The sequence below is a fragment of the Cherax quadricarinatus genome, chromosome 75 (assembly GCF_038502225.1).
Source record: "Cherax quadricarinatus isolate ZL_2023a chromosome 75, ASM3850222v1, whole genome shotgun sequence".
In the NCBI taxonomy this organism is placed as follows: Eukaryota; Metazoa; Arthropoda; class Malacostraca; order Decapoda; family Parastacidae; genus Cherax; species Cherax quadricarinatus.
The window spans coordinates 17640608-17656834 of NC_091366.1; the positions used below are offsets into that span (position 1 = coordinate 17640608).

The 16227-nt window shown below is 40.2% G+C and overlaps 1 protein-coding gene across 2 annotated transcripts in view; it reads left to right on the top strand.

Annotated features, from left to right (window-relative positions):
• The first annotated feature begins 1213 nt into the window (after window positions 1-1213).
• LOC128705068 (zinc finger protein 84-like) overlaps window positions 1214-16227 on the top strand; it is an 89211-nt gene continuing 74197 nt past the window's right edge. Inside the window, exon 1 of one of the 2 annotated variants that reach the window (XM_070101075.1) lies at window positions 1214-1366. The gene's annotated coding sequence lies outside the window, so the exon portion shown is untranslated. The remainder of the gene's footprint in view (window positions 1367-16227) is intronic. The other variant, XM_070101074.1, reaches the window with a different exon arrangement.

Consider the following 16227-nt stretch of genomic DNA (forward strand, 5'->3'; position numbering starts at 1 on the left):
GTTTCTTGCAATACCAATCATTTGTGAAAATCTGTCCTATAAGCCACTTGTGAGGCTGAGGTACCCACCTCAGAGCTCGGTGTCAACAGAGTTTGCCAGGGTAGGCGACTCACTTGGAGGCAGTCCACACAAATTTTCACAATGAAAAGCTCTGTTCCACAAGGCACAGTACTCGCTCCCATCTTGTTCCTCATCCTCATATCCGACATAGACAAGGATGTCAGCCACAGCACTGTGTCTTCCTTTGCAGATGACACCCGAATCTGCATGACAGTGTCTTCCATTGCAGACACTGCAAGGCTCCAGGCGGACATCAACCAAATCTTTCAGTGGGCTGCAGAAAACAATATGAAGTTCAACGATGAGAAATTTCAATTACTCAGATATGGTAAACATGAGGAAATTAAATCTTCATCAGAGTACAAAACAAATTCTGGCCACAAAATAGAGCGAAACACCAACGTCAAAGACCTGGGAGTGATCATGTCGGAGGATCTCACCTTCAAGGACCATAATATTGTATCAATCGCATCTGCTAGAAAAATGACAGGATGGATAATGAGAACCTTCAAAACTAGGGAGGCCAAGCCCATGATGACGCTCTTCAGGTCATTTGTTCTATCTAGGCTGGAATATTGCTGCACACTAACAGCACCTTTCAAGGCAGGTGAAATTGCTGACCTAGAAAATGTACAGAGAACTTTCACGGCGCGCATAACAGAGATAAAACACCTCAATAACTGGGAGCGCTTATATTCCCTGGAATGCAGGAGGGAGAGATACATGATTATATACACCTGGAAAATCCTAGAGGGACTAGTACCGAACTTGCACACGAAAATCACTCACTATGAAAGCAAAAGACTTGGCAGACGATGCACCATCCCCCCAATGAAAAGCAGGGGTGTCACTAGCACGTTAAGAGACCATACAATAAGTGTCAGGGGCCCGAGACTGTTCAACTGCTTCCCAGCACACATAAGGGGGATTACCAACAGACCTCTGGCAGTCTTCAAGCTGGCACTGGACAAGCACCTAAAGTCAGTTCCTGATCAGCCGGGCTGTGGCTCGTACGTTGGTTTGCATGCAGCCAGCAGCAACAGCCTGGTTGATCAGGCTCTGATCCACCAGGAGGCCTGGTCACAGACCGGACCGCTGGGGCGTTGACCCCCGGAACTCTCTCCAGGTAAACTCCAGGTAAACTCCAGGCGGAAGTCAGGGTTCAATACGACGTACACTGTCAGTGGCCCTATAAACAACAACAACAACAACTTGTGTTGTTGGTGGGTGAGTGTGATAAAGTGAACAATAAACAGTGTTTGTGGTGTCTAACACAGGTGAGTAACACCTGTGGTGTCTAACACAGGTGAGTAACAACTGTGGTGTCTAACACAGGTGAGTAACACCTGTGGTGTCTAACACAGGTGAGTAACACCTGTGGTGTCTAACACAGGTGAGTAACACCTGTGGTGTCTAACACAGGTGAGTAACACCTGTGGTGTCTAACACAGGTGAGTAACAACTGTGGTGTCTAACACAGGTGAGTAACAACTGTGGTGTCTAACACAGGTGAGTAACAACTGTGGTGTCTAACACAGGTGAGTAACAACTGTGGTGTCTAACACAGGTGAGTAACAACTGTGGTGTCTAACACAGGTGAGTAACAACTGTGGTGTCTAACACAGGTGAGTAACAACTGTGGTGTCTAACACAGGTGAGTAACAACTGTGGTGTCTAACACAGGTGAGTAACAACTGTGGTGTCTAACACAGGTGAGTAACAACTGTGGTGTCTAACACAGGTGAGTAACAACTGTGGTGTCTAACACAGGTGAGTAACAACTGTGGTGTCTAACACAGGTGAGTAACAACTGTGGTGTCTAACACAGGTGAGTAACAACTGTGGTGTCTAACACAGGTGAGTAACAACTGTGGTGTCTAACACAGGTGAGTAACAACTGTGGTGTCTAACACAGGTGAGTAACAACTGTGGTGTCTAACACAGGTGAGTAACAACTACCTTTATTACAATACAAAATTCATGTGCTAGATGATACATAGAGAGAGTTTGACCCATGAAATATAGTGTATTAAGGCGCCAGACATGATCATATCTGTGTCTTGTTGACTGTGTCAGGTGTTAGGTGCTCAGGTGTTGACTGTGTCAGGTGCTCAGGTGTTGACTGTGTCAGGTGTTGACTGTGTCAGGTGCTCAGGTGTTGACTGTGTCAGGTGTTAGGTGCTCAGGTGTTGACTGTGTCAGGTGCTCAGGTGTTGACTGTGTCAGGTGCTCAGGTGTTGACTGTGTCAGGTGCTCAGGTGTTGACTGTGTCAGGTGCTCAGGTGTTGACTGTGTCAGGTGTTAGGTGCTCAGGTGTTGACTGTGTCAGGTGTTGACTGTGTCAGGTGCTCAGGTGTTGACTGTGTCAGGTGTTAGGTGCTCAGGTGTTGACTGTGTCAGGTGTTGACTGTGTCAGGTGTTAGGTGCTCAGGTGTTGACTGTGTCAGGTGCTCAGGTGTCGACTGTGTCAGGTGTTAGGTGCTCAGATATTGACTGTCAGGTGTTAGGTGCTCAGGTGTTGACTGTCAGGTGTTAGGTGCTCAGGTGTTGACTGTGTCAGGTGTTAGGTGCTCAGATATTGACTGTCAGGTGTTAGGTGCTCAGGTGTTGACTGTGTCAGGTGTTAGGTGCTCAGATGTTGAGTGTCAGGTGTTAGGTGCTCAGGTGTTGACTGTGTCAGGTGTTAGGTGCTCAGGCAGCAGCAGGTGTTAGGTGCAGAGACAACAGCAGGTTTAAGTTAGCCAGTAAGTTTTTAGGTTTATGTTACATAAAATAAACAAGTTTATTCAGGTATACACAAATACAGTTACATAGATTATCATACATAGCAGCATATTATCATACATAGCAGCATATTATCATACATAGCAGCATATTATCATACATAGCAGCATATTATCATACATAGCAGCATATTATCATACATAACAGCATATTATCATACATAGCAGCATATTATCATACATAGCAGCATATTATCATACATAACAGCATATTATCATACATAGCAGCATATTATCATACATAGCAGCATATTATCATACATAACAGCATATTATCATACATAGCAGCATATTATCATACATAGCAGCATATTATCATACATAGCAGCATATTATCATGCATAGCAGCATATTATCATACATAACAGCATATTATCATACATAGCAGCATATTATCATACATAGCAGCATATTATCATGCATAGCAGCATATTATCATGCATAGCAGCATATTATCATACATAGCAGCATATTATCATACATAGCAGCATATTATCATGCATACCTGGAGTTTACCTGGAGAGAGTTCCAGGGGTCAACGCCCCCGCGGCCCGGTCTGTGACCAGGCCTCCTGGTGGATCAGAGCCTGATCAACCAGGCTGTTGCTGCTGGCTGCACGCAAACCAACGTACGAGCCACAGCCCGGCTGATCCGGAACTGACTTTAGGTGCTTGTCCAGTGCCAGCTTGAAGACTGCCAGGGGTCTGTTGGTAATCCCCCTTATGTGTGCTGGGAGGCAGTTGAACAGTCTCGGGCCCCTGACACTTATTGTATGGTCTCTTAACGTGCTAGTGACACCCCTGCTTTTCATTGGGGGGATGGTGCATCGTCTGCCAAGTCTTTTGCTTTCGTAGTGAGTGATTCTCGTGTGCAAGTTCGGTACTAGTCCCTCTAGGATTTTCCAGGTGTATATAATCATGTATCTCTCCCTCCTGCGTTCCAGGGAATACAGGTTTAGGAACCTCAAGCGCTCCCAATAATTGAGGTGTTTTATCTCCGTTATGCGCGCCGTGAAAGTTCTCTGTACATTTACTAGGTCGGCAATTTCACCTGCCTTGAAAGGTGCTGTTAGTGTGCAGCAATATTCCAGCCTAGATAGAACAAGTGACCTGAAGAGTGTCATCATGGGCTTGGCCTCCCTAGTTTTGAAGGTTCTCATTATCCATCCTGTCATTTTTCTAGCAGATGCGATTGATACAATGTTATGGTCCTTGAAGGTGAGATCCTCCGACATGATCACTCCCAGGTCTTTGACGTTGGTGTTTCGCTCTATTTTGTGGCCAGAATTTGTTTTGTACTCTGATGAAGATTTAATTTCCTCATGTTTACCATATCTGAGTAATTGAAATTTCTCATCGTTGAACTTCATATTGTTTTCTGCAGCCCACTGAAAGATTTGGTTGATGTCCGCCTGGAGCTTTGCAGTGTCTGCAATGGAAGACACTGTCATGCAGATTCGGGTGTCATCTGCAAAGGAAGACACGGTGCTGTGGCTGACATCCTTGTCTATGTCGGATATGAGGATGAGGAACAAGATGGGAGCGAGTACTGTGCCTTGTGGAACAGAGCTTTTCACCGTAGCTGCCTCGGACTTTACTCTGTTGACGACTACTCTCTGTGTTCTGTTAGTGAGGAAATTATAGATCCATCGACAGACTTTTCCTGTTATTCCTTTAGCACGCATTTTGTGTGCTATTACGCCATGGTCACACTTGTCGAAGGCTTTTGCAAAGTCTGTATATATTACATCTGCATTCTTTTTGTCTTCTAGTGCATTTAGGACCTTGTCGTAGTGATCCAATAGTTGAGACAGACAAGAGCGACCTGTTCTAAACCCATGTTGCCCTGGGTTGTGTAACTGATGGGTTTCTAGATGGGTGGTGATCTTGCTTCTTAGGACCCTTTCAAAGATTTTTATGATATGGGATGTTAGTGCTATTGGTCTGTAGTTCTTTGCTGTTGCTTTACTGCCCCCTTTGTGGAGTGGGGCTATGTCTGTTGTTTTTAGTAACTGTGGGACGACCCCCGTGTCCATGCTCCCTCTCCATAGGATGGAAAAGGCTCGTGATAGGGGCTTCTTGCAGTTCTTGATGAACACAGAGTTCCATGAGTCTGGCCCTGGGGCAGAGTGCATTGGCATGTCATTTATCGCCTGTTCGAAGTCATTTGGCGTCAGGATAACATCGGATAGGCTTGTGTTCATCAAATTTTGTGGCTCTCTCATAAAAAATTCATTTTGATCTTCGACTCTCAGTCTGGTTAGCGGCTTGCTAAAAACTGAGTCATATTGGGACTTGAGTAGTTCACTCATTTCCTTGCTGTCATCCGTGTAGGACCCATCTTGTTGAAGTAGGGGCCCAATACTGGACGTTGTTCTCGATTTTGATTTGGCATAGGAGAAGAAATACTTTGGGTTTCTTTCGATTTCATTTATGGCTTTTAGTTCTTCCCGCGATTCCTGACTCCTAAAGGATTCTTTTAGCTTAAGTTCGATGCTTGCTATTTCTCTGACCAGTGTCTCCCTGGTGTCTCCCTAGCAGCATATTATCATACATAGCAGCATATTATCATACATAACAGCATATTATCATACATAGCAGCATATTATCATACATAGCAGCATATTATCATGCCTGGTGGCTAAAGCTCCCGCTTCACACACGGAGGGCCCGGGTTCGATTCCCGGCGGGTGGAAACATTCCGACACGTTTCCTTACACCTGTTGTCCTGTTCACCTAGCAGCAAATAGTTACCTGGGTGTTAGTCGACTGGTGTGGGTCGCATCCTGGGGGTCAAGATTAAGGACCCCAATGGAAATAAGTTAGACAGTCCTCGATGACTCACTGACTTTCTTGGGTTATCCTGGGTGGCTAACCCTCCGGGGTTAAAAATCTGAACGAAATCTTATCTTATCTTATTATCATACATAGCACCAATCATTGCAACATTCTTTAACAAATCCATTGAATCCTCCACCTTCCCTACAGTTCTCAAAATAGCAAGGGTCACCCTAATCCATAAAGGTGGAGACCAAACAGTCTTGAATAACTATAGGCCAATATCCATCTTACACCCTCTCTCTAAAATCTTCGAAAAATTAATTCATAAACGAATCTATTCCTACCTCATCTCCCACAACATACTCAACCCCTGCCAATTTTGATTCAGGCCTAATAAAAATACTAATGATGCTATTATACACATGCTAGAACACATATACACTGCACTAGAGAAAAAAGAAGTCCCGCTGGGGATCTTCACTGACTTACATAAAGCTTTTGATACAGTTGACCACGACTTGCTCCACATAAAATTGTCACACTATGGTATAAGAGGGCACTCCCTCAACTACCTCAAGTCATACCTCAGCAACAGAAGCCAATATGTGTACGCAAATGGGGCAAGCTCTTCCGCACAACCAATTACAGTTGGTGTCCCACAGGGAAGTGTCCTTGGCCCTCTTCTCTTTCTCCTATACATAAATGACCTACCAAATGCTTTGCAATTACTCAAACCCACACTATTTGCAGATGACACTACATACGTTTTCTCTCACCCGAGTCCAGTCATGCTAGCCAATACTGTGAATACTGAATCACAGAAAATATCTACCTGGATGAGGACTAACAAACTTACACTAAACATTGACAAAACCTACTTCATTCAGTTTGGTAACAGAGCTACTGATGTCCCTCTTAACATAATGATAAACGGATCACCTATCACAAAGCTAACAGAAGGAAAATTCTTAGGAATCCACCTTGATAATAGACTCAAATTTCATACACATATACAACAAATTTCTAAGAAAATTTCCAAGACTGTAGGCATACTATCGAAGATACGGTACTGTTCCACAGTCAGCCATCCTGGCCCTATATCACTCTCTTATTTACCCCTATCTCACCTATGGAATTTGTGCATGGGGCTCAACAACAATTAACCATCTCAGACCACTAATTACCCAACAAAAGGCTGCAGTTAGAATGATAACAAATTTCCACTACAGGCAGCACACTCCACCAATATTCAAAACATTAAACCTACTCACCATACAAAACATCCATACTTATTATTGCACCTATTACATACATAGAACACTTAACTCTGATATTAACCCTCCCCTCAAACATCTCCTTGCCAACCTCAACAGAACACATGACCATAACACAAGGCACAGATCACTTTTTGATGTTCCTCGTGTCCATCTCACGCTATGCAAAAACTCAATGCACATAAAAGGCCCTAAAATCTGGAATTCATTACCTGTAAATATAAAAGAAACACTACCTGCTTATAAGTTCAAGTCTCTTCTCAAAGATCACTTACTCACCCAAAACCAAATAAATACTGAATAACTGAACCTTATAAATTGTATATCTTAAATGTTTCTCACAATTATATCACATAAATGTTGAACCTAAGACCCAATCTAACTTTGTTATTTTTTAAATACACTACCTAACAGAATACTCCATTCTACTGAATGTACAGCAGTGCATGCAACCATATGACCTGTCTTTGTAATACTCATTTGTGCTTTATAGTTATCTGTTTACAATAATGTTTTATCACTGATTACATCATTGCTTAGTTAATCTTAAGCTAATTTTAAGCCAGCCCATAATGCTATGCATACAAGTGGCTTTGGCATGCTGCTCTTACCTGTATTTTTTTGTACCTCTGTATGCATGTTCAAATTACTAAATAAATAAAATAAATAAATATGTGTAGAGAACCTGGGATAACCCAGACAATGTGACTTATTTCCATTGGGTCCTTTTAATACCTTATAATTAAACTGTAAATGAGATAATATCTTATTATTATACTATAAGGAGATAATATCTTATTATTATACTATAAAGAAGATAATATCTTATTATAATACTATAAAGAAGATAATGTCTTATACTATAAAGAAGATAATGTCTTATTATTATACTATAAAGAAGATATCTTATTATTATACTATAAAAGAGATAATATCTTATTATTATTCTATAAAGAAGTTTTTTTTTTTTTTAAACAAGTCGGCCGTCTACCACTGAGGCATTGTGACCCCCCCCCCCCCAAAAAAAAAAGAAAGAAAGAAAATCCCCAAAAAGAAAATACTTTCATCATAAGAACATAAGAACATAAGAATGGAGGAACACTGCAGCAGGCCTGTTGGCCCATACTAGGCAGGTCCTTTACAATTCATCCCACTAACAAACATTTGGCCAACCCAATTTTCAATGCCACCCAAGAAACAAGCTCTGATGTGAAAGTCCCACTCAAATCCAACCCCTCCCACTCATGTACTTATCCAACCTAAATTTGAAACTACCCAAAGTCCTAGCCTCAATAACCCAACTAGGTAGACTGTTCCACTCATCAACTACCCTATTTCCAAACCAATACTTTCCTATGTCCTTTCTAAATCTAAACTTATCTAATTTAAATCCATTACTGCGGGTTCTCTCTTGGAGAGATATCCTCAAGACCTTGTTAATATCCCCTTTATTAATACCTGTCTTCCACTTATACACTTGGATCAGGTCTCCCCTCATTCTTCGTCTAACAAGTGAATGTAACTTAAGAGTCTTCAATCTTTCTTCATAAGGAAGATTTCTAATGCTATGTATTAATTTAGTCATCCTACGCTGAATGTTTTCTAACGAATTTATGTCCATTCTGTAATATGGAGACCAGAATTGAGCTGCATAATCTACGTGAGGCTTGACTAATGATGTATAAAGCTGCAGTATGACCTCTGGACTAATGTTGCTTACACTTCTTGATATAAATCCCAGTAATCTATTTGCCTTATTACGTACGCTTAGGCATTGCTGTCTTGGTTTAAGGTTGCTGCTTACCATAACTCCCAAGTCCTTTTCGCAATCTGTATGGCTAAGTTCTACATTATTTAACTTATAAGTGCTAGGGTTATGGACACTCCCGAGCTTCAGAACCTTGCATTTATCTACATTGAACTGCATCTGCCACTTTTCTGACCAAGAGTAGAGTTTGTCTAAATCCTCCTGAAGTTCCCTTACATCTACATTTGAGTCAATTATCCTACCTATCTTCGTGTCATCGGTGAATTTGCTCATGTCACTAGTAATTCCCTCATCAAGATCATTGATATATATTATAAACAACAACGGGCCCAAGACTGATCCCTGTGGAACGCCACTTGTTACTGATCCCCACTCGGATTTAACCCCATTTATGGACACACTCTGCTTCCTGTCTGTGAGCCATGATTCGATCCACGAGAGCACCCTTCCCCCAATGCCATGAGCTGCTACTTTCTTCAACAGTCTTTTGTGCGGAACTCTATCAAATGCCTTACTAAAATCTAAGTAAATAATATCAAATTCTTTATCGTGGTCAACAGCCTCAAAAGCTTTACTGAAGAAAGTTAATAAATTAGTTAGACAAGACCGGCCTCTTGTGAATCCATGCTGAGCATCATTAATCAAGCTATGCTTATCGAGATGGCTTCTTATAATTTGAGCTATAATTGACTCTAGTAATTTGACTACAATTGAGGTCAGGCTTATTGGGCGGTAATTTGACGGTAACGACTTGTCCCCTGTTTTAAAAATAGGAATTACATTAGCCATCTTCCACATATCAGACACTACACCTGTTTGAAGAGATAAATTAAAAATATTAGTTAATGGTTCACAGACTTCCATTTTGCATTCCTTTAGAACCCTTGAAAAAACCTCATCAGGACCCGGTGACTTATTTTGCTTCAGTCGGTCTATCTGCTTCACAACCATTTCACTAGTGACTGTGATGTTACATAATTTATCTTCTTCTGGCCCACTATAAAAATTGATTACCGGAATATTATTAGTGTCTTCCTGTGTAAAAACCGAGAGAAAATAATTATTTAAAATCGAGCACATTTCATTCTCTTTGTCAGTAAGATGCCCATAGTTATTTTTAAGGGGACCTATCTTATCTCTGACTTTTGTTCTATATACCTGGAAAAAACTTTTTGGGTTAGTTTTAGAATCCCTAGCAACTTTAATTTCATAGTCCCTTTTAGCTTTTCTTATCCCCTTTTTAATGTCCCTCTTAATGTCAATATACTGATTCATAAGATGACCCTCGCCTCTTTTGATACGCCTATAAATTCCTTTCTTATGCCCTAGTAGATATTTCAGTCTATTATTCATCCATTTTGGGTCATTTCTATTTGATCTAATTTCTTTATAAGGGATAAACGTTCTTTGAGCAGCATGTATTGTGTTCAGAAAACTGTCATATTGATAGCTCTCTTCGTTACCCCAGTCAACAGATGATAAGTGTTCTCTAAGCCCATCGTAATCTGCTAAGCGAAAATCTGGGACTGTTACTGAGTTATCCCTACTATCATACTTCCATTCAATTCTAAATGTAATTGATTTGTGGTCACTAGCACCCAGTTCCTCTGAAACTTCTAAATTATTAACAAGGGATACATTGTTTGCCAGAACTAAGTCAAGCAGGTTATTACCCCTTGTAGGTTCTGTCACAAACTGCTTCAGAAAACAATCCTGAACTACTTCTAAGAAGTCGTATGATTCTAAATTCCCAGTCAAGAAATTCCAATCAATATGACTAAAGTTAAAGTCTCCTAGAATTACTACATTATCGTGCCTTGTGGCCCTAACAATTTCCTCCCATAGTAGTCTCCCCTGGTCCCTATCTAAATTTTGGGGACGGTATATCACACCTAAAATTAATTTTTCATGCCCCTCTGAAAATTCTATCCAAACAGACTCTGTATGTGTTACTTCAGACTTAATACCCGTTTTTATGCAACAGTTCAAGCGATCTCGGACATACAATGCCACCCCACCCCCTTCCCGATACTTCTATCTACTTGGAACAATTTACAACCCTGAATGTGACATTCTGCAGGCATGTCCCGACTTTTTGAATTAAACCACATCTCAGTAATGGCAAATACATCTATGTTACCTGCACTAGCAACTAGTCTCAACTCGTCCATCTTATTCCTAGCACTGCGACTATTTGTGTAATAAATACTTAAAGACCCTCCTCTCTATTTACCCTTCCTGCTCCTTTCTGTTATTCCACTAAACCTATTACTGTCCTTGTCAGTTAGTGCCACTGGCTTTCCAATATCCACCTCATTTTGCCTATTACTAGTTCTCCTAGTACTCATGTTACTACCCTGAGACTTTCACCTCACTCACACATAATCACTGTTTTTGCAGAGGTGCTCAGAATACAACAGTTTAGAAGCATATACATATAAAGATACACAACATATCCCTCCAAACTGCCAATATCCCAAACCCCTCCTTTAGAGTGCAGGCATTGCATTTCCCATTTCCAGGACTCAAGTCCGGCTATATAAAAATAATCGGGTTCCCTGAATCCCTTCACTAAATATTACCCTGCTCACACTCCAACAGCTTGTCAGGTCCCAAATACCATTCGTCTCCATTCACTCCTATCTAACACGCTCATGCACGCTTGCTGGAAGTCCAAGCCCCTCGCCCATAAAACCTCCTTTACCCCCTCCCTCCAACCTTTTCGAGGGCGACCCTTACCCCGCCTTCCTTCCCCTACAGATTTATACGCTCTCCATGTCATTCTACTTTGACCCATTCTCTCTAAATGACCAAACCACCTCAAAAACCCCTCTTCAGCCCTCTGACTAATGCTTTTATTAACTCCACACCTAATTTCCACACTCCGAATTTTCTGCATAATATTCACACCACACATTGCCCTTAGACAGGACATTTCCACTGCCTCCAACCGCCTCCTCGCTGCAGCATTTTACAACCCAAGCTTCACACCCATATAAGAGTGTTGGTACTACTATACTTTCATACATTCCCTTCTTTGCCTCCATAAATAACGTTTTTTGTCTCCACTTACCTCAACACACCACTCGCCTTTTTTCCTTCGTCAATTCTATGATTAACCTCTTCCTTCATAAATCTGTCCGCTGATACGTCAACTCCCAAATACGTATCTGAAAACATTCATTTCTTCCATACTCCTCCTCCCGAATTTGATATTCAATTTTTCATTATCTAAATCATTCGATACCCTCATCACCTTACTTTTTTCTATGTTCACTTTCAACTTTCTACCTTTACACACACTCCCTATCATGTATCACTGTGAAAATCCCAGAGTGTTCAAGATAAACAGTGTTCCAACACTCAATAGTACTCCTCAATAAAGGTAAGTGTCATTTTAGTATTTATTTATGTATGTATTGTGCATGTCTAATTGTTTTTTGTGTAGGAAAATGTATATTTCATGTAGAAAAAAATTATTTTTTTTAATAGTTTTGGCTGTCTGGAACGGATTAATTGGATTTCCATTATTTCTTATGGGGAAAATTAATTCGACCAACAGCAAATTCGACTAACGGCTAGCTCTCTGGAGCGGATTAATGCCGTTGGTCGAGGGTCCACTGTATTCAGCTAAGGGGCGGCTAATGGCTGAGAAGTGAACTCCATTATTTATCATCCGATTTCTTTCATTTTTGGTGTACTGTAGTCTATCGTTTAACACGGTTTTGTCTTGCACATTTTGGTTATAGCACAACTGAAGAATTGCGGCATATTTATATTTAACTCTTCGTAAAATTAGTTTAACACGGTTGCGGGAGGGGAAAAAGTTTTGAGTGCGCTGTCACACACAGGGCGGGATGGGGTGTGGGTTACATTATTGAGTCAATGGGGGAGACCTACCGCCATCCTCTGCAAGCATCAGCCACCCCCACCACCCTCCCAGCCTTCTGTTCGGTTCATACGTGTGTTGGACGAACCTGTGTCAGTAGTTCGCTGTGTTTAGATACGTATTAATTGCCATATCTTAAATCTGCCAAACAGTCATGGCACCCAGTAGGCATACAAGTGCTGCTGAAAGTTGCAAGAAAAAGTTTAAGCCTTTAACTCTTAGAATTAACAAAGAAAATAGAGATATTAGACAAGAGATAGCCTGTATCCGGAATGAAGCTTCATTTTGTACTCAAAGAGTATGAGGTAAATATGAGTTTGTGTGATGACTTACTGACTTGGCTGACTTACTGACTTGACTGACTTACTGACTTGACTGAATGACTTACTGACTTGATTGACTGACTTGACTGACTGACTTGATTGAATGACTTACTGACTTGACTGAATGACTTGACTGGCTTACTGAATGACTTGACTGACTTGACTGAATGACTTATTGACTTGACTAACTTACTTGACTGACTGACTTGACTGAATGACTTGACTGACTTACTGAATGACTTGACTGGCTTACTGATTTGACTCACTGACTTACTGGATTGAATGACTTGACTGACTTACTGACTGATTTGACTCATTGAATGACTTGACTGAATTACTGAATGACTTGACTGACTTACTATCTTGACTGGCTGACTTACTGACTTGACTGACTGATTTGACTGAATGACTTGACTGACTTACTGAATGACTTGACTGACTTACTGACTTGACTAACTTACTGACTTGTCTGACTGACTTGACTGAATGACATGACTGACTTACTAAATGACTTATAGTTAGACTTTTTCACTAGAGCATCTAGAGCAGCTGATGCCTTACTGTCAATTGAATAATTTATGCACACTCCAGTACAACCATCAACTTCAGTACCAGAACCTCTACCATCCACCTCAGCCCAGTAGGACCACAGCATAACTCTCCCCTCTCTTCAAAATCATCTACAAACACAAGCACCCACAATTTAAGGTAAGAAATACTATTATTTCTGTTACATTTGTAATCTTATGCAGTAAAAACAACATAATACATCAAGACAATGAACTACAATTACATTATCACTTTTAGTTTTGTAAGATCTGTTGGTCTAAAATAAAGTTGTTTGGCTTTTTGGGGGCTCCCAGGAATGTAACCCTGTTTTTCCCATAAGTTCTTCAGTTTGTCTAACACAGTTTTACCTAACACGGCATTTTCAGGAACATAACTATCATGTTAAACGAAGGTCTACTGTACAATAAGAAGCATCTTTCCATCATACATTGCCCAAGTTTCAGTGAGATAGCCTGACAAACAACTGAGAAAAAAATATTTACCAAAAATCATGTACAGTGGAACCTCAAATATCGAACTTTCTTCGGTTCAGAAGGCTGTTCGAGTGCCTTTACCGAATGAATTTATTCCCATGAGGAATAATGTAAATTAGATTAGTCCATTTCAGACTCTCAAAAATACACTTATAAAAGCACTTACAAAAATACACTTACATAATTGGTCGTGTTGGGAGCAGTTCGATTTTTGAGGTTCCACTGTATGGCAAGCCCAAGCCAGGTACTGGAAATAAGTCACTTTGTATGACTTTTTTTGGGTTATCCTAGGTTCGCTACACATATGCTGCTTTTGTTTCAGTGTTATGGTGCATTACGAGTGTATATCACAGTTAGCCCTTTGCTACACTCCGTTTTCTCTAATACAGGTCCGCCATCACAAATCCGGCAATCAGTTATTCGGTTCCTTCAGTTATTCGGCATTAATTTTGGCTAGCATAATTTCAAATTTCCAGGGTTGCCACACCAACCTGCTGGTACTGTTTGGTGGCGCTACATGCTGCATAAGTCATTCCAATTTCTTTTTCTCCATTTATTGTTTTAACCTGCTTACTTTTAGCCCTAGCCATGGTTCCAATGAATAAAAGAAATGCTTCTCATAATGTAAAGCACCTACACTACATTATCCATTAAAGATAAGGTGGCTTTGAAGCCACTGTTGGTTGTCATGAACTCAGTCTCATGAAGCAGGAGAATATCCTTTATTATTATGCTAATATCAACACTACAGCATATTTGCCTATCACAATTGATCTAATATGACATAATAAACAATATAAATAACATAAAACATGTTAAATGCTCCAGAATGAATAATATTTGGCATAACACCGAGCAGTTTGACTGAGTTATGAAGAGGATATGGTAAACAAATACCATTCTCCTGTCCTTGTCTTGGTGGCTTATATTAGAGAAAATGGAGTATAGCACAGGGCTAACTATGATATGCACTCATACTTCACCATAAACATGAAACAAAAAAAGTTATTTTCTCAATATAGATTATCACACATAGCAGCATATGTGTAGAGAACTTAGGATAACCCAAAAAAGTCAACGTGGCTTATTTTTAGTACCTGGCTTGGGTTAGCCATATATGATTTTTGGTAAATATTCGATTCCCAGCCAGGGTAGAAACATTAGGCGTGTTTCTTTACACCTGTTGTGTATGTTTACCCATCAGTAAATGGGTACCTTGGTGTTAGTCGACTAGTGTGGGTGTTATCCTGGGACACTGACCTAATTTTCTTGAAATACTCAGCATAACAAGTGCCTTCCTATACAGTAGTATGTCACTGATGTCAGCTAGACCTGTATACCTTGTACATGTACGTGTAGTAAATGAAGATGTTATTATTATTATTATATTATTATTATTATTTTCTCAGTTGTTTGTTGGGTTATCTTATTCAAACTTGGGCAATGTATGATGGAAAGATACTTCTTCACGTACACCAAAAATGAAAGAAATCAGACCATAAATAGCGGAGTTCACTTCTCAGCCATTAGCGGCCGCTTAGCGGTATATTTTTGTATGGTTGTTATGGTTATATTCTCATTTTTTCGGTCTCATTTGATAGAATGAAAGATATATTACAGAAATAGATATGACTTTAATTGCTTTCATGACGAAAAGTACCTTGAAATTGCGCTCACAGTAGCGAAAATGTTCTATTCTTTAGTGAAGCTCAAGAGTAAACAAATGACGTCACCGTCCAATACCTGTCCGCCTGCCAGTCTAAATTCTAGTACGGCGTCAAGAATGGATTGACATTATTTATACAATTATTACAATAATGCAGTAGTCTGCATAACAGTAAATCATCTATTTTTTTTTTTTTTGTGAATAAAAATTCCAAATGGTAAGCAAGAGTAATATAAGAGGGGCCTGTAGCCGTGACTAATGAACAGAGAAAATGTTATTTTAGTGCCAGGAATGTCTGCATTGTTCATTCTGGACCCTATTTTGAAATTGGCATCTGTTGAAATTTGTGTTAAATTAGTCAAATTGCCAATTTCTGACCACTTTATTGGGTAGTTGAAATAAGTGAATGGGCGGTTTCTTGTACTCGGTTGACAGACTAGAAGTAAGTAAGTTTATTCAGGTATACACAAATGCAGTTACATATATTATCATACATAGCAGTGTATGTATAGAGAACCTAGGATAACCCAGAAAAGTCAGACAAAGTGACTTAATTCCAGTACCTGGCTTGGGCTTGCCATATATGATTTTTGGTAAATATTTTTTTTTCTCGGTTGTTTGTTGGGCTCTCTCATTGAAAC